The following is a 26,553-nucleotide window of genomic DNA, read 5'->3' as shown; positions in this document are numbered from 1 at the left end:
CTGTTTTAGCATGGGATATGCTGTGCTGAAGAAAACAAACATGGCCCCTATTTTCTTAAAATATTAATTTTTATAAGAGAGCTAGAAAGTAAACAAGGAAATATCAATGAGTAATAAAGAAGTGTTATTATAGAATTAAACATGGTAATATGATTGGGAGTAACTGGATTGTCAATTAGAGATTGGTCACAGGAAGAGAAGCTACTATGTGGATTCCAGGTATGAAGAGTTTGCTATAGGAATTACGAGCTTATACAGCTATTATATGAGCTGGAGGCACAATAATTATCTTACTCTGAAGTATCGAAGTGGGTGGCTTTCAGGAGCTGGTGGGGAAGCTGCTAAATTTCTCTAGAATCCTGGGGAGGTTACCAATTATAATCTTAGTCCCAGTGAAGTAAGTAAATCTAAAGAGCTCATAAGAAACTTGTTGTAAATCTTATATCTGCCTACTTGTCCAGCTCCAACTGCCTCCAGAGAATGTCTTGTATCCTTCCAATTCTTATGCAAGTGTCTCTTGTTGGCAAAGTATAACCTGAAATCATATGAAGATGGGTATTCTAAAAAATTGTAGTTCTGAATGTAGTGATTCTCAATTGACAGAAACAATCTAGAATAACTGGAGATACCTTAAGTTGTGTCAGGAAAGGTCTTCTGGACAGAAGCTTCAAAATACAATGTATTTTGCACAGAGGTACACAACTGAAGAAGAGAGGAGATGAACTTCAGCCCACCTCCTGCTAGCTTAGACTTGGGTCTTTGGACTGTGTCAGGAAAAAAGGAGTACCTTTCCCTAATCATTCCCTGAAGGTTCTCCTCACACAGTTTATCATGGGTGGGATGGTGTCTTTTTATAATTTACACAAAAGTCCTATACATCCTAACAATGGTCTTTGTCTCCTACAAGGCAACAATAAAGATATGAGATGTGTAATAAAGGCCATATTTGAGAAACCCACAGCAAACATCATCCTCAATGGTGAAAAACTGAAACCATTTCCACTAAGATAAGGAACAAGACAGGGTTGCCAACTCTCACCACTATTATTCAACATAGTTTTGGAACGTTTCATCACAGCAATTAGAGAAGAAAAATAAATAAAAGGAATCTAAAGTGGAAAAGAAGAAGTAAAGCTGTCAATGTTTACAGATGACATGATACTATACCTAGAGAATCCTAAAGATGCTACCAGAAAACTACTAGAGCTAACCAATGAATTTAGCAAAGTATCAGCATACAAAATAAGTGCACAGGGGGGAGTGAGAAGATGGCGGAAGAGTAAGACGCGGGGATCACTCTTCCTCCTCACAGATACATCAGAAATACATCTACACGTGGAACTTCTCCTATAGAACACCCACCGAACGCTGGCAGAAGACCTCAGACCTCAGACCTCAGGCTCTTGGCACTCCAGCCAGGTGTCAAGGCTGTGTCTCTGAGGTGGGAGAACTAACCTCAGGACACTGGTCCACAAGAGACCTCTCAGCTCCACGTAATATCAAACGGCGAAAATCTCCCAGAGATCTCCATCTCAACACCAAGACCCAGATTCACTCAAGGACCAGCAACGAACAGTGCTGGACACCCTATAACCAACAAAGAGCGAGACAGGTCTACAGCCCCATCCATTAGCAGAGAGGCGGCCTAGAATAACAGTAAGACTACCGACATCCCCATACACGCCCCCAGATGTGGACCTACCCACCAGGGAGACGGGATCCAGCCTCATCCACCAGAACAGGGGAACTGGTCCCCCCAACCAGGAAACCTGCTCAACCCACTGAACCAACCTCAGCCACTGGGGACAGCCACCAAAAATAGATAGAAATACGAACCTGCAGCCTGCAAAAGGGAGACCCCAAACACAGTAAGATAAGCAAAATGAGAAGACAGAAAAACACACAGCAGATGAAGGAACAAGATAAAAACACACCAGACCTAACAGATGAAGAGGTAATAGCCAATCTACCTGAAAGAGAATTTAGAATAATGATGGTGAAGATGATGCAAAATCTTGGAAATAGAATAGACAAATTGCAAGAATCAGTTAACAAGGACCTAGAAGAAATAAAGAGGAAGCAAGTAACGATGAGCAACACAATAAATGAAATGAAAAATACTCTAGACGGGATCAGTAGCAGAATAACTGAGGCAGAAGGACGGATAAGTGACCTGGAAGATAAAATAGTGGAAATAACTACTGCAGAGCAGAAGAAAGAAAAAAGAATGAAAAGAACTGAGGACAGTCTCAGAGATCTCTGGGACAACATTAAACGCACCAACATTCGGATCATAGGGGTCCCAGAAGAAGAAGAGAAAAAGAAAGGGACTGAGAAAATATTTGAAGAGATTATAGTTGAAAACTTCCCTAATATAGGAAAGGAAATAGTCAACCAAGTCCAGGAAGCACAGAGAGTCCCATACAGGATAAACCCAAAGATAAACACACCAAGACACAAAATAATCAAACTGTCAAAAATTAAATACAAAGAAAACATATTAAAAGCAGCAAGGGAAAAACAACAAATAACACACAAGGGAATCCCCATAAGGCTAACATCTGATCTTTCAGCAGAAACTCTACAAGCCAGAAGGGAGTGGCAGGACATATTTAAAGTGATGAAGGAAAAAAACCTACAACCAAGACTACTCTACCCAGCAAGGATCTCATTCAGATTTGATGGAGAAATTAAAACCTTTACAGACAAGCAAAAGCTGAGAGAGTACAGCACCACCAAACCAGCTTTACAACAAATGCTAAAGGAACTTCTCTAAGCAAGAAACATAAGAGAAGGAAAAGACCTACAAGAACAACCTGAAACAATTAAGTAAATGGTAATAGGAACGCACATATCAATAATTACCTTAAATGTAAATGGATTAAATGCTCCAACCAAAAGACACAGACTGGCTGAATGGATACAAAAACAGGACCCATATATATGCTGTCTACAAGAGACCCACTTCAGACCTAGGGACACTTACAGGCTGAAAGTGAGGGGATGGAAAAAGATATTCCATGCAAATGGAAATCAGAAGAAAGCTGGAGTAGCAATTCTCATATCAGACAAAATAGACTTTAAAATAAAAACTATTACAAGAGACAAAGAAGGACACTATATAATGATCAAGGGATCGATCCATGAAGAAGATATAACAATTGTAAATATTTATGCACCCAACATAGGCGCACCTCAAAACATAAGGCAAATACTAACAGCCATAAAAGGGGAAATTGACAGTAACACAATCATAGTAGGGGACTTTAACACCCCACTTTCACCAATGGACAGATCATCCAAAATGAAAATAAATAAAGAAACACAAGCTTTAAATGAAACATTATACAAGATGGATTTACTTGATATTTATAGGACATTCCATCCAAAAACAACAGAATACACATTTTTCTCAAGTGCCCATGGAACATTCTCCAGGATAGATCATATCTTGGGTCACAAATCTAGCCTTGGCAAATTTAAGAAAATTGAAATCGTATCAAGTATCTTTTCTGACCACAACGCTATGAGACTAGATATCAATTACAGGAAAAGATCTGTAAAAAATACAAGCACATGGAGGCTAAACAATACACTACTTAATAACGAAGTGATCACTGAAGAAATCAAAGAGGAAATCAAAAAGTACTTAGAAACAAATGACAATGGAGACACGACAACCCAAAACCTATGGGATACAGCAAAAGCAGTTCTAAGAGGTAAGTTTATAGCAATACAATCATACCTTAAGAAACAGGAAGCATCTCGAATAAACAACTTAACTTTGCACCTAAAGCAATTAGAGAAGGAAGAACAAAAAAACCCCAAATTTAGCAGAAGGAAAGAAATCATAAAGATCAGATCAGAAATTAATGAAAAAGAAATGAAGGAAACAATAGCAAAGATCAATAAAAGTAAAAGCTGGTTCTTTGAGAAGATAAATAAAATTGATAAACCATTAGCCAGACTCATCAAGAAAAAAAGGGAGAAGACTCAAATCAATAGAATTAGAAATGAAAAAGGAGATGTAACAACTGACTCTGCAGAAATACAAAAGATTATTAGAGATTACTACAAGCAACTCTATGCCAATAAAATGGACAACCTGGAAGAAATGGACAAATTCTTAGAAATGCACAACCTGCCAAGACTGAACCAGGAAGAAATAGAAAACATGAACAGACCAATCACAAGCACTGAAATTGAAACTGTGATTAAAAATCTTCCAACAAACAAAAGCCCAGGACCAGATGGCTTCACAGGCGAATTCTATCAAACATTTAGAGAACAGTTAAGACCTATCCTTCTCAAACTCTTCCAACAGATAGCAGAGGGAGGAACACTCCCAAACTCATTCTACGAGGCCACCATCACCCTGATACCAAAACCAGACAAAGACGTCACAAAGAAAGAAAACTATAGGCCAATATCACTGATGAACATAGATGCAAAAATCCTCAACAAAATACTAGCAAACAGAATCCAACAGCACATTAAAAGGATCATACACCATGATCAAGTGGGGTTTATTGCAGGAATGCAAGGATTCTTCAATATACGCATATCAATCAACGTGATACACCATATCAACAAACTGAAGGAGAAAAACCATATGATCATCTCAATAGATGCAGAGAAAGCTTTTGACAAAATTCAACACCCATTTATGATAAAAACCCTGCAGAAAGTAGGCATAGAGGGAACTTTCCTCAATATAATAAAGGCAATATATGACAAACCCACAGCCAGCATTGTTCTCAATTGTGAAAAACTGAAACCATTTCCACTAAGATCAGGAAGAAGACAAGGTGGCCCACTCTCACCACTCTTATTCAACATAGTTTTGGAAGTTCTAGCCACAGCAATGAGAGAAAATAAAGAAATAAAAGGAATCCAAATAGGAAAAGAAGAAGTAAAGCTGTCACTGTTTGCAAATGACATGATACTATATATAGAGAATACTAAGGATGCTACCAGAAAACTACTAGAACTAATCAATGAATTTGGTAAAGTAGCAGGATACAAAGTTAATGCACAGAAATCTCTGGCATTCTTATACACTAATGATGAAAAATCTGAGAATGAAATTAAGAAAACACTCCCATTTACCATTGCAACAAAAAGAATAAAATATCTAGGAATAAACCTACCTAAGGAGACAAAAGACTTGTATGCAGAAAACTATAAGACATTGATGAAAGAAATTAAAGATGATACAAATAGGTGGAGAAATATACCATGTTCTTGGATTGGAAGAATCAACATAGTGAAAATGACTGTATTACCCAAAGCAATATACAGATTCAATGCAATCCCTATCAAATTGCCACTGGCATTTTTTACAGAACTAGAAAAAAGAATTTCACAATTTGTATGGAAACACAAAAGACCCCGAATAGCCAAAGCAATATTGAGAAAGAAAAATGGAGCTGGAGGAATCAGGCTCCCTGACTTCAGACTATACTACAAGGCCACAGTAATCAAGACAGTATGGTACTGGCACAAAAACAGAAATATAGATCAATGGAACAGGATAGAAAGCCCAGAGATAAACCCACACACATATGGTCACCTTATCTTTGTTAAAGGAGGCAAGAATATACATTGGAGAAAAGACAGCCTCTTCAATAAGTGGTGCTGGGAAAACTGGACAGCTATCTGTAGAAGTATGAAATTAGAACACTCCCTAACATCATACACAAAAATAAACTCAAAATGGGTTAAAGACCTAAATGTAAGGCCAGACAGTATCAAACTCTTAGAGGAAAACATAGGCAGAACACTCTATGACATCAATCACAGCAAGATCCTTTTTGACCCATCTCCTAGAGAAATGGAAATAAAAACAAAAATAAACAAATGGGATCTAATGAAACTTAAAAGCTTTTGCACAGCAAAGGATACCATAAACAAGACGAAAAGACAACCTTCAGAATGGGAGAAAATATTTGCAAATGAAGCAACTGACAAAGGATTAATATCCAAAATTTATAAGCAACTCATGCAGCTCAATAACAAAAAAACAAACAGCCCAATCCAAAAATGGGCAGAAGAACTAAATAGACATTTCTCCAAAGAAGATATACAGATAGCCAACAAACACATGAAAGAATGCTCAACATCATTAATCATTAGAGAAATGCAAATCAAAACTACAATGAGATATCATCTCACACCGACCAGATTGGCCATCATCAAAAACTCTAGAAACAATAAATGCTGGAGAGGGTGTGGAGAAAAGGGAACACTCTTGCACTGCTGGTGGGAATGTAAAATGATACAGCCACTATGGAGAACAGTATGGAGGTTCCTTAAAAAACTACAAATAGAACTACCATATGACCCAGCAATCCCACTACTGGGCATATACCCTGAGAAAACCATAATTCAAAAAGAGTCATGTACCAAAATGTTTATTGCAGCTCTATTTACGATAGCCAGGACATGGAAGCAACCTAAGTGTCCATCAACAGATGAATGGATAAGGAAGATGTGGCACATATATACAATGGAATATTACTCAGTCATAAAAAGAAATGAAACTGAGTTATTTGTAATGAGGTGGATAGACCTGGAATCTGTCATACAGAGTGAAGTAAGTCAGAAGGACAAAAACAAATACCGTATGCTAACACATATATATGGAATTTAAAAAAAAAAATGTCATGAAGATATTAGTGGTAGGAGGGAATAAAACACAGACCTACTAGAGCATGGACTTGAGGATATGGGCAGGGGGAAGGGTAAGCTGTGATGATGTGAGAGAGTGGCAGGGACATATACACACTACCAAATGTAAATTAGATAGCTAGTGGGAAGCTACAGCATAGCACAGGGAGTTCACCTCTGTACTTAGTGACCACCTAGAGGGGTGGGATAGGGAGGGTGGGAGGGAGGGTGACAAAAGAGGGAAGAGTTATGGGAACATATGTATATGTATAACTGATTCACTTTGTTGTAAAAGAGAAACTAACACACTATTGTAAAACAGTTATACCCAAATAAAGATGTTAAAAAAAATAAATAAATAAATAAATAAATTTAAAATAAATAAATAAATAAATAAATGCACAGAAATCTCTTGCATTCCTATACACTAAAGATGAAAAATCTGAAAATGTAATTAAGAAAACATTTCAATTTACCATTGCAACAGAAAGAATAAAATACCTAGGAATAAACCTACCTAAGGAGAGGTTTCCTGTAGGCAGAAAATTATAGGATACTGATGAAAGAAATTAAAGATGATACAAATAGATGGAGAGATATACCATGTTCTTGGATTGGAAGAATCAACATTGTGAAAATGACTATACTACCCAGAGCAATCTACAGATTCAATGCAATCCCTATCAAATTACCACTGGCATTTTTCACAGAACTAGAACAAAAAATTTCACAATATGTATGGAAACACAAAAGACCCCGAATAGCCAAAGCAATATTGAGAAAGAAAAACGGAGCAGGAGGAATCAGGCTCCCTGACTTCAGACTATACTACAAAGCTACAGTAATCAAGACAGTATGGTACTGGCACAAAAACAGAAATACAGATCAATGGAACAGGATAGAAAGCCCAGAGATAAACCCATGCACATATGGTCTCCTTATCTTTGATAAAGGGAGTAAGAATATACAGTGGAGAAAAGACAGCCTCTTCAATAAGTGGTGCTTGGAAAACTGGGCAGCTACATATAAAAGAATGAAATTAGAACACCCCCTAATGCCATACACAAAAATAAACTCAAAATGGATTAAAGACCTAAATGTAAGGTGAGACACTATCAAACTCTTAGAGGAAAACATAGGCAGAACACTCTATGACATCAATCACAGCAAGATCCTTTTTGACCCATCTCCTAGAGAATTGGAAATAAAAACAAAAATAAACAAATGGGCCCTAATGAAACTTAAAAGCTTTTGCACAGCAAAGGAAACCATAAACAAGACAAAAACACAACCCTCAGAATGGGAGATAATCTTTGCAAATGAAGCAACTGACAAAGGATTAATATCCAAAATTTACAAGCAGCTCATGCAGCTCAATATCAAAAAATCAAACAACCCAATCCAAAAATGGGAGAAGACCTAAATAGACATTTCTCCAAAGAATACATACTGATGGCCAAGAAGCACATGAGAAGCTGCTCAACATCACTAATTTTTGGAGAAATGCAAATCAAAACAACAATGAGTTATCACCTCACACCTGTTAGAATGGGCATGATCAGAAAATCTACAAACAACAAATGCTTGAGAGGGTGCAGAGAAAAGGGAATCCTCTTGAACTGTTGGTGGGAAAGTAAATTGATACAGCCACTATGGGGAACAGTATGGAGGTTCCTTAAAACACTAAAAATAGAACTACCATATGACCCAGCAATCCCACTACTGGGCATATACCCTGAGAAAACCATAATTCAAAAAAGGTCATGTACCACAATGTTCATTGCAGCTCTACTTACAATAGCCAGGACATGGAAGCAACCTAAGTGTCCATCAACAGACAAATGGATAAAGATGATGTAGCACATATATACAGTGGAATATTACTCTGCCATAAAGAGAAACGAAATTGAGCTATTTGTAGTGAGGTGGATGGACTTAGATTCTGTCATACAGAGTGAAGTCTGAAGGTGAAAAACAAATACTGTATGCTAACACATATATATGGAATCTAAAAAAAAAAGGGTTATGAAGAACCTAGGGGCAAGACGGGAATAAAGACACAGACCTACTAGAGAATATACTTGAGGATATGGGGAGGGGGAAGGGTAAGCTGAGATGAAGTGATAGAGTGACATGGAGATATATACACTACCAAATGTAAAATAAATAGCTAGTGGGAGCAGCTGCATAGCACAGGGAGATCAGCTTGGTGCTTTGTGACCACCTAGAGGGGTGGGATATGGACAGTGGGAGGGAGGGAGACACAAGAGGGAAGAGATATTGGGATATATGTGTATGTATAACTGATTCACTTTGTTATAAAACATAAACTAACACACCATTGTAAAGCAATTATACTCCAATAAAGATGTTAAGGAAAAAAAATGATATGAGATGTGACCTGATCCATGAGGTAACACGTCCACCTCATTCTGCCTGTTTCAGGCATCTTAAAAATCAAAGAAAGTTGAATATATTAGTTTTTCCTGTGTTGGTTAGCTGGCTGATTAGCAGAAGTCTGTTTTAGAAGTCTGTGTGACTAACAGGCTTACTGATAGGCTAGCCAGCTGGAAGTAACTAAATTTCTGATTGAATGACTTACAAGCTGACAGAATGAGTGGCAAACTGACAGTTGCTAGGATGACTTGCTGACATTCTGACTAATTGAATAATTTGCTGGATGATTTATTATCAGTCTATTAGACAAGCTTTCTGTCTGTCTGTCTCAGCTGCCTGGCAGGCTGATTGTTTTGTTACTGTTTTCTATTCTACATATGACTGATAGGCTAATCTGATGGACTGTGTTCAGGTATACAGATTCAATGACATACAAGTTTGGTGACTATCTGACTGTCTGACCTACTGGCTGGTTGTCATACTAGCTGACAGACTGCGTAACTTTCTTTCCAACTGATGGATCTTCAGGCTGACTGACAGGCTAGTCCACTGGGTGTGGAAATGTGTGACTGGCTAGCTATTATTCTGTCTGACAGACTTGTCAACAAGGTGGTCATATGCATAGTCAAGGGTGAAAAAACAAGAGTGATAAGACATGCAATTCAAGATGCTACCCCATGCAAATGAAAGAGGAAGGCAAGTTGGTGATATGGAAAAAGATAGGGCACTTGACAAAGGTGTTAATAGCTTTCTCCTGACAGCTCAAGGGGAAAAATGGCTCTAGAAAAAAATCAACCCATTAATAATGGGACATAATACTAATGTTAGCTCTAAACTGCTTGAGACATAAAGCTTATTACTCAGCTTGATCATTAACAAGGAAAATAGCAGATGATACATGGATATTAAAGAAACAGTAAAACATCAAGCATGATCATAAAGGAGTCACTTACTAAGCCAACAGGATGAGTATTGAGAGGAAACAAATCCCAGAGTCCATGGATTCAGCTCCAAGTACTTAGGCACAAAGGAGTCCAGAAAGAAAAGAGACTCAAGGGCTGTACTTGTTTTCCAGTAGAAAGAGGAGGAAGGAATTATTGTCTTTTTGGTCTCTGATTAACCTAAACCGGAAGTCTCCTTTTCCCTAATGCCCTTCAATTTTATACTAAGAAATATCAACTGGTATTATACTTACTACTGTAGTCCACACATTATTCATTGAGCACTAGATGTCAATCTTGCTGCCTGCCTCACCCACAGTTCCTTATAGATAGCTGGCTACACCTTTAGACCTTGGTATAGGAAGATATGACTGTGCTCCCATGCATAGTCATAGCTATTAAACTATGGGTGCAAAATTAATGAAATGTTAGCCTAGCCATAGACTTGCCTGTGACTTATGACATTGTCTACTACAAAAAGTTTTATTGGAGAAACTCTCAATTCTTCAGAAATTGAACTAAGAAATATATAGAGAAGGAGGGAGTTAGCAGTAGGACTAGAATCTAAAAGGTGATGAGGTAAAGAGAGACAATGGCAACCATAATGTGCCAACTTTAAGCCTAAATTCTATGGAAATAGAACCACAAGTCTTGAGGCAGAGAAGAGGGTGATAAACTGGCCATAATTGAAATGTGAAATCATGGAGTAATCATGGGGTAGCTGAGTTCCATTCATAGAAGACTACCAGAATGAGGAGCAATAACATCTAGCTGCTGAAATCTGTGGAACTTTATTTGACCCATTCTATAGTTCTCTCTTTTACTGAATACCAGGTGATTTATCTTGTGCTCCTGGGGGCATGTCCCTAAATTAAATCTATCATACTTAAAGAAACAGAGAGTTTATTATAACCAAAAGAACTATAAAGTCTAGGGACTTCTCTGGTGGTGCAGTGTTTAAGAATCCACATGCTAAGGCAGGGAACATAAGTTCGGTCCCTGGTCCAGGAAGATCCCACATGCTATGGAGCAACTAAGTCCATGCACCACAACTACAGAGTCTGCACCCTAGAGCCTGTGAGCCACAACCACTGAGCCTGCGCACTGCAACTACTGAAGCCCGCACACCTAAAGCTCATGCTCCACAACAAGAGAAGCCTCTGAAATGAGAAGCCCACACACTGCAATAAAGAGTAAACCCCTCTCGCCACAACTAGAGAAAGCCTGCACGCAGCAATGAAGACCCAATGCAGACAAAAAAGAAAAACAGTGCTAGAATGAGTACCTTTGAAAAAGAGAGAGAACTATAAAGTCTATGCATAGAAACCCCTAACCTCTCCCTCCCCTCAATCCTTTTTATCAAAGCGTTCCTTCTTCTACATTTCCATATCCTTATGAACTCTTATGTAAAATATATGAGGTCCCATTTTCTTAGATGTGTAATGTCCCAAGTCTTGGATTTCTATCAATTATTAACATTTGTGTGGAATTTTCACATTCCTTTAAAAAATTTTATCCCATAACCCTGAGAGGTGGACAAGGTAGTTGTTGTTACCCCCATTTTCGAGCTAAAGTAACAGGCACACAGGGAAAGAAATGATTGGTCTAAAGTCAAGTAGTACTCTAGCTAGGACTATAACTCACTTTCCTGGGCAAGTCCTAGATTATTTCCTTCAGTTCTTGTTGCCTAAGGACTCATTTCTTTAGATCAGAGTTCTCAAAATGGGTTGTGCCTACCTCATAAGATCCAGAAGACAAAATGGTGTGACAAGTAAAAAACTTAAAAATGCTGTATAGACTTTTGCTTTTGGCAAGATGGAACAGACATACTTTTTCTTATTCTTCATATTGAACACAACTAAAAACCCTGGACATTGTATATAAAATAAATATAACAAGACTGAAATGTAGAGAGAAGAAGGCAGACTGGCAAGGGACTTTGAGACTTGAGAAATGGTGGTCAGCTCCCCAGGTTTTCTTTTGCTTATTAAGACATGGAGCTGAAGACCAACAACCCAGAAACATGAATGGCACAGACGTAAAAACCTGTTACAACAAACATCTGCTCTCTATAGCCAAAAGACCAGAAAAGGAGCAACCTAGGAAAACAGAAAGTTTTAAGCAATACTGCTTTACTCCAGCCAGACAACATGGAAGAAAATGATGGCCCCATACCAACCTATGTGTATTAGTAGGGGTTCCCCAGAAAAACAGAACCAATAGGGCTTAAACATATATATATATATATATATAGATTTATTTTAAATATTAGTGACTTGGCCTACACAACTGTGGGGTGTGGCAAGTCCAAAAATTTTAGGGCAGGACAAAATGCTGGAAGTTCTGGCAAAAGTTGATGTTGTAGTCTTGAGCTCAAAAGCAGTCTCAAGGCAGAATCTCTTCTTCCTCAGGGGGCCCCTGTCTTTTCTCTTAAGGCCTTCAGCTGGTTGGATGAGCTCCATCCACATAATGGAGAGTAATCTGCTTTACTCTAGCTCTACTTATTTAAACACTAATCACATCAAAAAAATACCTTTACAATCACATTTAGACTGGTGTTTGACCAAACTACTGGACATTATAGCTTAAACAAGCTGATACATAAAATTAACCATCGCAGTTCACCTCTTGTCAATGTGACACCTGTACACATCTCCTTGAATTATACTTAATCTCAAAAAGACAATAGCAAGGTCATACTTTTGCCTAACATAATACAACTACTCTATATACAACTGAAAATTCACTCTTTCCCTAGAAGAGGAAGCAAAGTCCTTGAGTGATGTTTTCTCTTCTCAATATCCTGTAACTTAAATATTATGATGTAAAGTTAACAGTACTTATATACAATTATGGAAAGTCAATACATCTTATGTTATATAAAAAGGGGATAAAAGAGAGATGAAAACAAAGATATACATGCAGATACATGTATATGTACATACTACATACACACATACAAAATATTTATAAAAATAAGGAAGAAATATTCATAACAATTACAGTTCTAATTTCTACAACGGGTCACATGGCTGGTATTTATAACTACCTTCTTCCTCTACCCATTCTGTATTCCATTTGCCTTCAGCAAACACCTCAGATTGTAGTGGTTCCCTACCTGGTGGCATGACCCAAATCTTCATTCCTGAATGTTCTGGGCCACTGATAGTCTTGCCTGAATTGAGTTGTTGTAGTTTTCCATTGGCTTTAATCACAGGGCATGGCACTAAGAAACACCCTAAGGGATTGTCAGTATTCCAGACATACTTTACTTTACATCTGTTGTGGATTACTAGTCCAATTTGTCATGGCAATCAGGATCTATCATTGCAGCCAGTACAGTTACTCCCTTCCTTGACTGTTGATTCAGAGCATGAGGAGCCCAAAGTGGCTGTGTGATAGTTTTCTGGTTCAATGGAATCATTGTTGTGTCTCCTAGTAGAAGCATTCCTCCCTTTGTAACTCTTTAAGATATGTAGACCAGCAGAGCAAAAGATTACAGGTACAGGAAGCTGGTGGATCACTAGTGGTAATAATGAGTAGTGCCACTCTTATTTCTACCTTTTGATGCCTGGACTCATGACTATTGGCTATAGGAGAAACAGTACCATAAATCAGATGCTGACTTAGAGTTTAAACAGCCTCCTGGAGAACTTTGCCCCAGCTCTACAAGGTAGGGTTTCCCACGTATCTGAGGTTTTAACAGAGTCTTCAAGTTAGTCATCAAATCACAAGAGAAGAGAACAAAAGAGGAAGGGAAGAAAAAAGACCTACAAAAACAAATCCAAAACAATTAACAAAATGGCAATAAGAACATACATATTGATAATTACCTTAAAGGAAAATGGACTAAATGCTCCAAGCAAAAGACACAGACTGGGTGAATGGATAAAAAATCAAGACCCATATATATGCTGTCAAAAAGAGACCCACTTCAGAACTAGGGGAACATACAGACTGAAAGTGGGGAAATGGAAAAATGTATTCCATGCAAATGGAAATCAAAAGAAAGCTGGAGTAGCAGTACTCATATCAGACAAAATTGACTTTAAAATAGAGTGTTACAAGAGACAAAGAAGGATCAAGCCAAGAAGAAGATATAACAATTGTAAATATATATGTACCCAACATAGGAGCACTTCAACATATAAGGCAAATACTAACAGCCATAAAAGAAAAAATCAACAGTAACAATAAAAATGAGGGACACTAACATCCCACATTCATCAATGGACAGATCATCCAGACAGAAAATCAATAAGGAACCACAGGCCTTAATTGAGACATTAGACCAGATGGAATTAACTGATATTTATAGAGTATTCCATCCAAAAGCAGCAGAATACACATTCTTCTCAAGTACACATGGAACATTCTCCAGGAATGATCACGTGCTGGGCCAAAAAGCAAGCATCAATAAATTTAAGAAAATTGAAATCATATCAGCCTCTTTTCTGACCACAACACTATGAGATTAGAAATGAATTCCAGGGAAAAAAATGTAAAAACACAAACACATGGAAGATAAACAATATACTACTAAATAACCAATGGATTTCTGAAGAAATAAAAGAGGAAATCAAAACTACCGAAAGACAAATGAAAGTGTAAACATGACAAACTTTTGGGAGGCAGCAAAAGCTGTACTAAGAGGGAAGTTTATAGCAATATAATCTTACCTCAGGAAATATGAAAAAATCTCAAATAAAAAACCTGACCTGACACCTAAAGCAACTAGAGAAAGAAGAACAAAAAACCCCAAAGTTGGTTGAAGGAAAGAAATCATAAAGATCAGAGCAGAAATAAAAGAAATAGAGATGAAGAAAACAACAGAAAATCTGAATGAAACTAAAAGCTGGTTCTTTCAGAAGATATACAAAACTGATAAATTTTTAGCCAAACTCATCAAGAAAAAGGAGAGGGCTTAAATCAATAAAATTAGAAATGAAAAAGGAGAAGATGCAAGGGACACCACAGAAATACAAAGGATCATAAGAGATTACTACAAGCAACGATATGCCAATAAAATGGACAACCTAGAAAAAAAAATGGAAAAATTTGTAAAAAAGTACAATCTCCCAAGACTGAACCAGGAAGAAATAGAAAATATGAACAGACCAATCACAAGTACTGAAATTGAAACTGTGATTAAAAATCTCCTAACAAACAAAAGTTCAGGACCAGATGGCTTCACAGGTGAATTCTAGCAAACATTTAGAGAAGAGTTAAGACCTATCATTTTGAGACTATTCTAAAAAATTACAGAGGAATGAACACTCCCAAACTCATTCTATGGGGCCACCATCACCCTGATACAAAAGCCAGGCAAAGATACAAAAAAAAATCAGAAGTCAATATGACTGATGGACATAGATGGAAACATTCTCAACGAAGTACTAGCAAACAAATCCAACTATACATTAAAAGGATCATACACCACGATTGAGTGGGATTTATCCCAGGTCTTTTCAATATCCTCAAATCACTTGGTGTGATACACCACATTGACAAATTGAAGAATAAAAACTATATGATCATCTCAATAGATGCAGAAAAAGCTTTTGACAAAATTCAACACAAATTTATGCTAAAAACTCTGCAGAAAGTGGGCAAAGAGGGAACATACCTCAACATAATAAAGGCCATATAAGACAAACTTACAGCTAACATCATACTAAATGTTGAAAAGCTGAAAGCATTTCCTCTAAGATAAGGAAGAAGACAAGGATGTCCACTTTCACCACTTTTATTCAACAAAGTTTTGGAAGTCCTACCCATGGCTACTAGAGAACAAAAAGAAATAAAGGGAATCCAAATTGGAAAAGAAGAAGTAAAACTGTCGCTGTGTGCAGATGACATGATACTATAGATAGAAAATCCTAAAGATGTTACCAGAAAACTACTAAAGCTCATCAATGAATTTGGTAAAGTTATAGGATATAAAATTAATACACAGAAATCTCTTGCATTTCTATACACTAACAATGAAATATCAGAAAGAGAAATTAAAGGGAAAATACCATTTACCATCACATCAAAAAGAATAAAATACCTAGAAATAAACCTATCTAAGGAGGTCAAAGACCTGTACTCCAAAAACTACAAGATGCTGTTGAAAGAAATCAAAGATGACAAAAACAGATGAGAGATATACCATGTTCTTGGATTGGAAGAATCAATAACATCAAAATGACTATCCTACCCAAGGCAATCTACAGATTGAATGCAATCCCTTTCAAATTACCAATGGTATTTTTTACAGAACTAGAACAAAAATTCTTAAAATTTGTATGGAGACACAAAAGATCCTGAATACCCAAAGCAATCTTGAGAAAGAAAATCGGAGCTGGAAGAATTAGCCTATCTGACTTCAGACTATACTACAATGCAACAGTCATCAAAGCAGTATGGTACTTGCACAAAAACGCAATGAAGAAAAGACAGTCTCTTCAATAAATGGTGCAAGAAAACTTGACAGCTACATGTAAAAAAGTGAAATTAGAACATTCTTTAACACCATACACAAAAATAAACTCAAAATGGATTAAAGATCTAAATGGAAGACTAGATACTATAAAACTCTTAGAGGAAAATATAGGCAGAACACTCTTTGACATAAATCCTAGCAATATCTTTTTGATCCATCTTATAGAGTAATGGAAATAAAAACCAAAAAATAAAAAATAGGACCTAATTAAACTCAAAATCTTTTGCAGAGCAAAGGGAACCATAAACAAAATGAAAAGACAACCCATAGAATGGGAGAAAATATTTGGAAATGATGGGACTGACAAGTGATTAATCTTCATAATTTACAAACAGCTCATGTGGCTCAATGTCAAAAAAAGCCAAACAACTCAGTCAAAAAAATGGCAGAATACCTAAATAGACATTTCTCCAAAGAAGACATACAGATGGTCAAGAGGCACATGAAATGATGTTCAACATCACTAATTGTTAGAGAAATGCAAATCAAAACTACAATGAGATATTACCTCACACCAGTTAGAATAGCCATCTTCAAATTATCTAAAAGCAACAAATGGGGCTTCCCTGGTGGTGCAGTGGTTGAGCGTGTGCCTGCCGATGCAGGGGACGCGGGTTCGTGCCCCGGTCCGGGAAGATCCCACATGCCGTGGAGTGGCTGAGTCCGTGAGCCATGGCCGCTGAGCCTGCGCATCTGGAGCCTGTGCTCCGCAGCGGGAGAGGCCACAACAGTGAGAGACCAGCATACCGCTAAATAAATAAATAAATAAATAAATAAATAAATAAATAAATAAATAAATAAAAATAAAAGCAACAAATGCTGGAGAAGGTGTGGAGAAAAGGAAACCTTCCTACACCATTAGTGGCAATGTAAATTGGTACAATCACAAAACCTCTATGGAGAACAGTATGGAGGTTACTTAAGAAACTAAGAATAGAGCTACCATATGATCCCACAATCCCACTGCTGGGCATATATCTGGAGACAAACATGGTTCGAAAGGATACATGCACCCCATATTTCATTGCTGTGCTGTTTACAATAGCCAAGACATGGAAGCAACCTAAATGTTACTTCGACAGATGAATGGATCAAGAAGATGTGGCACATATATACAATGGAATATTACTCAGAAATTAAAATAAATGAAATAATGTCATTTGCAGTAACATGGATGGATTGGAGATTATCATACTAAGAGAATTAAGTCAGACAAAGACAAATATTATATGATATTGTTTATATGCAGAATCTAATAAAAATGATACAAATGAACTTATTTACAAAACAGAAACAGGCTCACAGATGTAGAAAATGAACTCATGGTTACCAGGGCAGAAGGGTGGGGGAGGGGATAGATTGGGAGTTTGGGATTGACATGTACACACTGCTATATTTAAAATAGATAACAAACAAGAACCTACTGTATAGCACAGGGAATTCTGCTCAATATTCTCTAATAACCCAAATGGGAAAAGAATTGGAAAAGAATAGATACATGTATATTTATAACTGAATCACTTTGCTGTACACCTGAAACTAACACAACATTGTTAATCAATTATATTCCAATATAAAATAAAAGTTAAAAAAAGTAATACTGTGTGGAATAATGCTATGCACTCAATTGTTTTCCCCCTCAAACTTCATCTGTTGAATTCCTAACACCAATGTGACTGTATTTGGAGTAAGGAATTAATTAAGGTTAGATGAATTCATAAGAGTGGGACCCTGATCAGATAGGATTAGTGTCCTTAGAAGAAGAGACTCTCAGAGCATTCTCCCTCCCTCTCCCACATGCACACAAAGAAGAGGTTATGTGAGCAAATGGTGAGATGGCAGCTACCTACAAGCCCAAAGAAAATTTCCCACCAAACACCTACACTGTTGGCTATTGATTTGAGATGTCTAGCCTCCAAAATGTGAGAAAATAAATTTTATGTTGTTTAACTCACCCAGTATATTTTGTTATTGCATCCTAAACTGACTAATACAAATACCAGGACAGTGGATGATCCATTCTGTATGGTAAATTGCCATGGATGGCAATTATAGCAGAAGCACTGCATGCAGAGAGGGCAAATCTGTATCCAGGGTAAGTACCTATCTGAGTAAGATCAAAGTGCTGCTCCTTCCATGATGGAAATGCTCCAGTGTAATCAACCTGCCACCAGACTGATCACCTCAGGGAACAGTGCCATATCAGAGACTCAGTGTTGATTTATACTATTGGCAGATTGGGTAGTGAGCCATGGCCTTAACCAGATCAGCTTTGGTGAATAGAAGCTCATATTGCTAAGTCCATGCCTAACTTCCATCCCTGAAAACATGGTCACTTTTTCATGAGCCCATTGGATAATGACAAGAGAGTCTGGGGAAAGAGGCTAACTGATAGCCACAGAATGGGTCATCCTATCACTTGATTATTAAAAATTTCCTCTGCTGATGTTACCCTGTGGTGAGCATTCACATGGCACATAAATATCTTTATGTTTTTCACCCATTCAGAAAGATCTATTGACACCCCTATTCCCCAGACATCCTGGATAACAATTTTCCAATCATGTTCCTTCCAATTACCTGACCATACAGGCAAACCATTGACCACACCTCATAAACTGGTATACAGCTACATCTCTGGCCATTTCTCCTTCTAAGCAAAACAAACAACCATGTACCGGGAAATTTTTTCCACTGGGAAGATTTACTTTCACCACTATCCTTCAGGGATGTCCCAGAAAGGGGTTGTAGTGCTACTGCTGATGCTGTCCACTTTTAGGTGGTGCCTGTATATTGTACAGAAGCATCTGTAAATCAGGCCCTAGTTTACTTTTGCTCTCTGATCACAGAGAACTCTCCATAAGGCTTAGCTTCAAGCTAAGGGAAAGAAGGTAATGTAGCAGAAATGGAGACCATGGGTATTTGGGCCACTCCTCCATATAACTTATTGTGTCTTCAAGTCTTGCTTGAGCCCAATCTCATATACCACTTCCACTGATGATAGATTGCTGCTGTTCACATTTAACTTTATGGTTGTGTAGGTCAGAAAACAACTAGTTCATGATGGGAAGTTCATGAACTTGGGAGACAATGGTCATGATTATCTGCTGAGAATTTTAAGTCTTTGATCTGAGATCCTAAGGTTCTGAGCTTTGATTCATATATAAACTCCTGCCAAAATCTCCAAATAGTATCCCTTTCTGCTACTGACACTTCAAGCACCAGTGGATCTTCATGCTCCCAAGTGGCTAGAATCTTGCATGGCAGCCTGGACCTGTTACAGAGCCTTCTCCCATCTAGGGGCCACCCAAAATTAACAGCTTTTCAGGTTACCCAGTAAATGGGCCAGAGTGGCACACCCAAATGAAGAATATTTTGCCTTCAAATTTCAGAGGCCCACTAAGCAGTGTACCTCTATTTTGGTTGTAGGAGGAGTAAAATATAACAATTTGCCCTTCAATATAGAAGGGATATCTTAACATGCCCCACACCACTGGATGCCTAGAAATGTCACTGAGTTGGAAAGCCCCTGAACTTTTGTCAGAATTATTTCACACCCTCTGATATGCAAGTACCTTACCAATGAGGTAGAACAGGGAAGGTGTATTTATGGCCTTGCCAAGTGAAAGAAAAATGGCTCTGGTGGTCTTTACTAGCAGTATGGATTTTTTACAAAGCAATGGCCAGGTCAATTGCTGTATACCAGGTACTAAAGTTGTATTAATTTGGTCAAGCAATGAAACTATATCTGGTACAACAGCTGCAATTGGCATCATCGCCTGGTTAAGCTTACGACAATCCACTCTAATTCTTCAAGATCCATCTGTTTTCTACACAGGCTAAATAGGTGAATTGAATGCAGATTGAGTGGGAAACCTACACTTCCACCTATGAGGTTGTAATGAGGCACCCCTATATCTCCACTGGACTGGTGTCAGAAAAGAGTAAATAGGAAGTCAGAACTTTCAACCAGTTGTCCAGTAACACATCCCCCCATTCCAGACATGTTAGTGGAGACAGCTCAGGAGCTTAGACTTCCTCTACCACTTGGCAGTAATAAAAGTGCCCCTCCTCATCTCTACTGGAGTGATGTAAAAGTTGGACAAGAAAGAGTAGGGACTTTCACAATCACCAAGTGATAAAGAGGCTTGCTCCAACATGCTGCAAGCAGACAGACCATGTAGGGAGTCAGAAATCTCACCCCCAATCAGCAGTAATGAGAAATTCCCTCTTTTGTCAACAGGCTACATAGGGAACCTGAACTTCTACTTCCATGTAGAATTATGAGGTGGAACATTTATTTCCCTTGCTGCAGTGGTGTTTTAAAAAATCCACCTAAAACATAAATTATATGTTTTAAATAACATCTAGAGTCTCCTGACATACTTGGAAATGTCTAGGTTTTAATGAAAAATCTCTCATCAAATGAAAAACCAGGAAGATTTCAAGCAGAATGAACAGAAGCAATCAATAGATGGCAAAACAAAATGATAGAGATTTTAGAATTATCTGACAAATATTTTAAAGCAGCCATGATAAAAATTTTTCAACACACAATTACAAACACATAAAACTTATTATAAAATAGAAATCTTCAGCAAAGAAAAAGAAAGACTCAGCAAAGGTAAAGGAAAGAAGGATGAACCAAATAAAAAAAGAATCAAAGAACGAAAAAAAATTTAAAAAAACAACAAAGAACAAGAAAATGGAAAATAAGGACTCATATATACAATAACTGAAACATTGCATTGGCCAAAAATTCCTTTGGATTTTAAGTAAAAATAAAAGACACATTTTTCATTTTCACCAAGATCTTTATTGAACAATGTATTCATCATTTTGTTTCACTACCTTCTGCCATTTTTCAGGCAACTTCATCATTCCATCTTCCCAAAACCTTTTCTCTTTTTGAGCAAAGAACTGTTCCAGGTACCTTTTACAGTCTTCTGGAGAATTGAATTTTTTTCCATTAAGATAATTTTGTAAAGACTGAAATAAATGGAAATCTGAAGGTGCAATGTCTGGTGAATATGGAGGATGAATCCAAACTTCCCAGGCAAGCTGTAACAGTTTTAGCCTGGTCATCAAAGAAACATGCAGTCTTGTGTTATACTGATGGAAGATTATGTGTTTTTTGTTGACTAATTCTGAACGCTTTTCATCGAGTGCTGCTTTCTGTTGGTCTAACTGGGAAAATTGTTGGAATTAATTGTTGGAATTAATTGTTTGGTTTTCCAAAAGGAGCTCATAATAGAGAACTCCTTTCCAATCCCACATATATACAACACCATCTTCTTTGGATGAAGACCGGCCTTTGGAGAGGTTTGTGGTGGTTCATTTTGCTTGCCCCAGATCTCTTCCTTTACACATTATTGTAGATTATTCACTTTTCATTGCCCATCACAATTTGCTTTAAAAACAGAACAATTTCATTAAGTTTAAGTAGAGAATCTCATGCAGAAATATGGTCAAGAATGTTTTCTTCACTTAACTTATGTGAAAACCAAATGTCAAAGCGATTCACATAACCTAGGCAGTGCAGATGATTTTCAACACTTGATTTGGATATTTTGAGTATGTCAGCTATTTCCCACATGGTATAAAGTTAATCGTTCTCAATTAATGTCTTGATTTGATTTCTATCAACTTGAAGGGGTCTACCTGACAGTGAAGCATCGTCCAGTGAGAAATCTTCAGCCCGAAACTTTGCAAACCACTTTTGACATGTTTGATCCGTCACAGCACCTTCTGCATACACTGTACAAATCTTTTTTTTTCTTTTTACATTTCAGTTGGGTTTTTACCTTTCTTAAAGTAATAAAGCATAATATGGCAAAAATTTTGATTTTTTTTCTTCCATCTTCAATATTAAAATGGCTACACAAAAATTCACCAATTTTGATAAGTTTTTAAAAAATGCACAATGATATGACAGCTGTCACAATACAATCTAACAAAATTGTTCCGAATGAGGTAAAAGACAACTAAGCGCTGCTAGAGCCATCTAACACTGCTAGAGCCAAAAAAAAAAAAAACACAAATGAACGTTTTGGTCAACCCAATAAAAGGTTCTAGTGATGTCATCAAGTGATGTCATCAAGATGGAAGAGTAGGAGACTCCAGCCTCCATTACCCAACAAAGATGACAAATTAGACAACTATTCACGAACAAAAATAGTTCTGGGAGAGCTCAGGAGTTTATTTAAGATACTTCAACAACGAAAAGAAACAAAAAGCCTGAGAATATCCACACAAAAGGGTAGGAATAACAACTGCATTTTGCCTGCATCATCCCATACTCCAGGCCAGCATTCCTCGAGAAGAAATGTCTTGGCTTGAGAGAGTTCCCCTCACTGGGAAAGGGAGAACTGGGTGAGCAACCAGCTTCCCAAACCTTTGGGGACACTGCATGAAGGATCCATTTTGTTTTCATTGCATCCAGAGACAGACAAAGCAAAGACATCTAGAGATAGCCAGGAACAAGAAGAGCAGAGGATATCAGTATCAGCCATGAAGTGGGAGCAACTATGGTTCCTGGTAGTTTGCTACACAAAGAACCCCAGCAGCTTTTGCCACTGAAGAAACCAGTAGCCAGGACAACTACCACAGATGCCCTGAAAATTTTTCCAATGAAGTTTTTACCCCATACGTTTTGCATTCAGACAGCAGCCACCTGAGGCACTCCTTGCTCACTCCCTCCTCTCCACCACCAGCTGCCAGCACCCAGGATCCACATTGGAAAACAGTACAAAACTCTGTGGTGCTTACATGTAAGATGCCTGCTGTTTACCACTGCCACCATGCATGTGTTCATGGCTAGCCTCTGCAGCTGTGCACCTGCAGCCCAACTCCCACCGCTGACCTCCATTGCCATGCACATGCTTGTGGCAAGACCCTACAGCCACAGGAGTACACACTGATAGCCAGGGTCACCACAGTTGCTAGTGCATCCACAGTTGCTCCCAACTCCTTATACTGGTGCTGGCCCTTGCTACTATGTGTGTGTCAGCAACTGGCACCTGCCACTACATAGACACTTGTAGCTGGCACCCGAAACAAAGTGTAAGCACACCATCAGATCCAGCCAACACCACGACCTTCCTTGGCCCCTAACCACTGGACCTGAAGGCACCACTGAGGACCCCAATAACTTTTACAGCCTCTGCAGTACCTTTTCTGATTTTGCCAAGAGTCACACAGTTGTTGATGTCATGGAGCCCAGCAACCTGAGCTGATGAAGTGTCAGGCCCTCTTGGCACAATATGGCAACATGCCCTGAACACTAGAGCTGGAGTCACAGATGTCCTAACATACCCCCACCCACAGATAAACATCTTTCCTTACTGAAGTCAGTTATAAAGTCTAGAAGAGGTGAATGCTTCTTCTAATACACAGACAGCTACATGAGACTGCAAAGACCACAAAGAATCAGGGAAACATAACACCAATTTAAAAATACAGTAAACTTCCAGTAACTGACACTGAACAAATGGAAATTCACGAATATACACAAATTGGCTGAAAAAGAATTCAAAATAACTGTTCTAAAGATGCTCAGAGAATAAGAGAACACAGATAAAACAATTTTATGAATTCAGGAAAATAATACGTGGACAAAATGAGAACTTCAACAAAGAGGAAACATAAAAAAGAATCAAACAGAGATTTTGAAGTTGAAAAAAACAATGACTGTACTGAAAAATTCAATAGGGAGCATCAAAAATAGATGGGACCTCAAAGAAGAAAGACTCAATGAACTCAAATACAAATAACTTGAAATCATCCAGTCCAAAAAAAGAGAAAAGAATAAAAATGAATGAAGAAAGGCTATGGGACATCATTAAGGGAAGCAATCTATGGATTATTGGAGTTCCAGAAGGAGAAGGGAGAGAGATTGGAGAAGAAAACCTTATTTTTTAAAAAAATGACTGACAACTTCCCAAATTAGAGGAGAGATTTGGACATCCAAGTTCATGAAGTTCAAAGATACCCAAACGAATTAAACTCAAAGAGATCTTCTCCAAAACACATTTATATTAAAACTGTAGGGCTTCCCTGGTGGCACAGTGGTTGAGAGTCTGCCTGATGATGCAGGGGACACAGGTTCGTGCCCTGGTCTGGGAAGATCCCACATGCCATGGAGCTGCTGAGCCTGTGAGCCATGGCTGCTGAGCCTGCATGTCTGGAGCCTGTGCTCCACAACGGGAGATGCCACAACAGTGAGAGGCCAGTGTAACACACACAAAAAAACCCCTGTAAAACAATTAAAGACAAAGAGAGAATCCAAAAGTCAGCAAGAGAAAAGAAGCTTTCACTTACAAAGGAACCCCAAAAAGGCTATAAGTGGATTTATCAGGAGAAAACTTACTGGCCAGGAAGATGGGGATAAAGTATTCAAACCTCCCAAAGAAAAAAACTTGCCAATCAAAAATGCTTTATCCAGCATGTTGCCTTTCAGAAATAAAGGAGAAATAAAGACTTTCACAGAGAAACAAAAGATGAGGGAGTTCATCACAACTACACCTGCCCTATAAAAAATGCTGAAGGAAATTCTTTAAGCTGAAATGGAAGGATGCTAATGAGTAACCTGAAAATGTATGAAAATATAAAACAAACTGGCAAAAGTAAGCACGGACTCAAATTCAGAATATTCTAACTGTAATGTGGTGGTGTGTTAATCACTTAGCTGCAGTAAAAAGGTCATAAACAGAAGCATTAAAATAGCTATAGCTATAATACTTTATTAATGGAAACACAATATAAAATTATGTTAATTGTGATAACAAAAGCATAAAATTTGAAAGGGAAGTAAAAGGATAGAGTTTTTATATGCAATCAAAGTTTAGTTGTTATCAGTACAAAATAGACTTACATCTATAAGCAGTTTTCTAAAAGTGCCAGGGTATTCACAAAGCAAAACCTTACAGTAATACACACAAGATAAAGAGAAGGAAATCAGTGTACCACTATGGAAAACCATCAAATAACAAAGAGAAGAAAAGAGGCATAAAAAAAAAAACAAAGGAAGTTTTAAAAGTCAGCAAAAAATGAGATGATCTAAGTCCTTACCTATCAATAATTACTTTCAACGCAAATGGATTAAATTTTCCATCAAAGGCATAGAGTGGCTCAAAGGATTAAAAACAAGAACTAAATACAAGAGAGAGGCCAAGATGGTAGAGTGGAAAACCCTGAGGTCAGCTCCTCCCATGGACACACCAAAATTACTATTTACAGAGCAATTATCAAAGAGAATGACTTGAAGACTAGCAGAAAAGATCTTCTACAAGTAAAGACACATAGAAGGAGCTGAGATGCAGTATAGTCAAGACCCATTTCTCCAGATAGAGACTCACAAATAGGAGTATAATTACAATTGCAGAGGTTCTCCCCATGGAGTGAGGGGTCAGAGCCCCACACTGGGCTCCCCAGCCTCAGGGTCCTGCACTGGGAAGACGAGCTCCCAGAAAAGTTTGCTTTGAAGGCCAATGGAGCTTACTTTTGGGAGAGCCAGAGGACTGTGGGAAATAAAGACTCCCCTCTTAATGGGTGGCCAGAAAATCTCACATACTCCAAAATACAGGGCAGAAGCAATAAATTGAAAGGATCCTGGGTTAGACTCACTTGCTGATCTTGGAGAGCCTCTTGGAGAAGCAGGAAGTAATTAGAACTCACCAAGGGACAAATATATTGGCAGCAGCAATTTTGGGGAGCTCATCTTACCATGAGGATGCTGGTGCTGGCAAGTGCCATTTTGGAGTCCTCACTGTAGACTCTAAGTACCAGGACCTGGCCCCACACACCAGCTGGTAGGCACTAGTCTTGGGAAGCCTTAGGTCAAGCACCCTCACCGCCAGCAGAGAGGGTGCCATAGGACTCCCTGAACCCCCATTCATCAGAGGGCCCTGTACCTGACCTCATCCACTAGTGGACCAACACTAGTCCCAGGATGCCTGGGGTCTTGCTGCTAGGTTTTGGTCCAGGCTCTGCCCACCAGCAGGCTAACATCAACTCTGGGAACCTGAGGCCCCACAGCCAGAGATACAGGACACAACTCCA

The sequence above is a fragment of the Kogia breviceps genome, chromosome X (genome assembly GCF_026419965.1).
Source record: "Kogia breviceps isolate mKogBre1 chromosome X, mKogBre1 haplotype 1, whole genome shotgun sequence".
Lineage (NCBI taxonomy): Eukaryota > Metazoa > Chordata > Mammalia > Artiodactyla > Physeteridae > Kogia > Kogia breviceps.
Note: the sequence above shows the minus strand (reverse complement) of the source record.